Source organism: Otolemur garnettii, unplaced genomic scaffold (genome assembly GCF_000181295.1).
Source record: "Otolemur garnettii isolate 467f Iridium unplaced genomic scaffold, OtoGar3 scaffold00465, whole genome shotgun sequence".
Taxonomy (NCBI): Eukaryota; Metazoa; Chordata; class Mammalia; order Primates; family Galagidae; genus Otolemur; species Otolemur garnettii.
In genome coordinates, this window is record NW_003852860.1 from 1 (window position 1) to 2,130 (window position 2,130).

Consider the following 2,130-nt stretch of genomic DNA (forward strand, 5'->3'; position numbering starts at 1 on the left):
CTACCAGTCGGCCATCTTCCCAGAATCCCCATGAAAATTATTTTCAAGTATTTTTATTTTTATTTTTTTCATTTCAGGTTAATATGAGGGCACAACAACTAGGAAACAATGTATGCATTTGTTACACAGAGTACTTCTTGTAGTTGTGTCCCATTCCCAAGAGGTATGCCATATCTAAGGTTTCATATTATTTATGTGAAGAACACAAGTCCTGGCTCAGCGCCTATGGCACAAGTGACTAAGGCACCAGACAAATACACCTGAGCTGGCGGTTCAAACCTAGCCTGGGCTCACCAAACAACAATGATGGCTAAAACAAAAATATAGCTAGGCATTGTGGCAAGCATCTGTAGTGCCAGCTACTTGGGAGGCTGAGGCAAGAGAATCGCTTAATCCCAGGAGTTGGAGGTTGCTGTGAGCTGTGATGCCACGGCACTCTACCCAGGGTGACAGCTTGAGGCTCTGTCTCAAAAACAAACAAACAAACAAACAAACAAACAACAAAAAAAACACAAGTCCATTGCCTTCAAGTTCTTGCCATACTATCTTGTTCATCTTCCCACAGATAAATATTCTTAAACTTCTGTGGGACTCTGTCTCATCCTCTGTAAAAGCAGGTTGGATAAAATCAGGCTATACTAAGACACATTCCAGAAAACCTGTCTGGTCCCATTAAATATTTCATGAAAGCAAAAAATAAATAGACGAGGGAATGAAGAGAGAAGATACATTTACATGTCACTTAACACTTTGTACACGTGTTCACTAACATTGTTCAAAGCCCTTAATTATTGTATAAGCACTGAGAAATTCTACAGCAAAGAAATGAATTTAATTTTTCTTAAATATCCCAAATTTATCTGGCCATGTACTCTCCTTGTGTCTGTATGGTAACATCTGTTAATAAACCAAGAAAACAGCATGTATAACAAACACAAAGGAATAATCCAGTCTGGGTGTGTTATTACTGTATGCCAACCCTGACAATATTCCAAAGTTATGGCAGTTCAATCAATTGAGTTATGTTTACAATTTCACTCCTGTTGTTCAACATTTGTCAATGCCATTCCAGTAAGGTCCACATACCAATAAAGACCCTGCTACTTAAAGGGTTGCTGATGACAGGGTCTCTGATCACCAGAGGAAATTAAATCGCTATAGGTCAAAAAGGTGACATTCACTTAAACAAACAAAAGATGCACTACTGAAGTTTTTATTAATATCTTACATATGACATGCATAGATTGTCATCACTGACATTAATCTTTGTAATATAAGCCACACACTTTTTCATTTTACCTCAATTAGTTTGCATCAACTTGCCAACAAAAAGCACTTACTTAAGTTTATACTTACATGATATCAATTTTGCCACATATTTTAAAAGATAAGCATGACTAAATGCTAAAGCCATGAATTATATTTGAACATCTTGCATGATATGGCATTGAATTAATAAAGCTAAATGTTAAGCACTCCCTTTCTACAGTAAACTGAAAGTATCATGTCTGGACATGATATTCACTAGCACCTTGATGGATTAGAAGTTTGGTTAGTGTCTTTTAAAGGAACAGGCAATTTATTGGTGAAAACACCTAGACCCTGCATTCAGGCTCCATTCACATTTCAGCTTCTGCTTCTTTTTTTTTATTTTTTCATCTTTATGAGGTATAAATGATATACCAAAAAATACCTTATAGATGTGATCCTTAATGTGCACAATTCTATGAGTTTGGAAATCTGCATATGCTTTGATACCATTCCCACACTCAAGGTAATAAGCATATCTATCACCTCCAGAAGTTTCCCTGAGTTCCTGTGTGTGTGTGTTTTGTTTTTTGACTTGTCAGTGTGTGTGTTTAGTCAACACACATGGGCTCCATCCTCTAAACACATTGATAACTACAAAGTGCCATAAAGTTATCTATAAGCACTATGTTGCACTGCAGACCTCTATAATGTACTCATCTCACCTAATCAAAACTTTATTCACAGGAAGCAACAACTCACCCCATTTCTCCCTTTTCTCAGCCCCTGGAAACCACCTTTCTGTTCTCTGCTTCTGTCATTTTTGACTATTCTAGATGCCTCTTCTGAGTGTAATCACATAGTATTTATCCTTTTGTGACT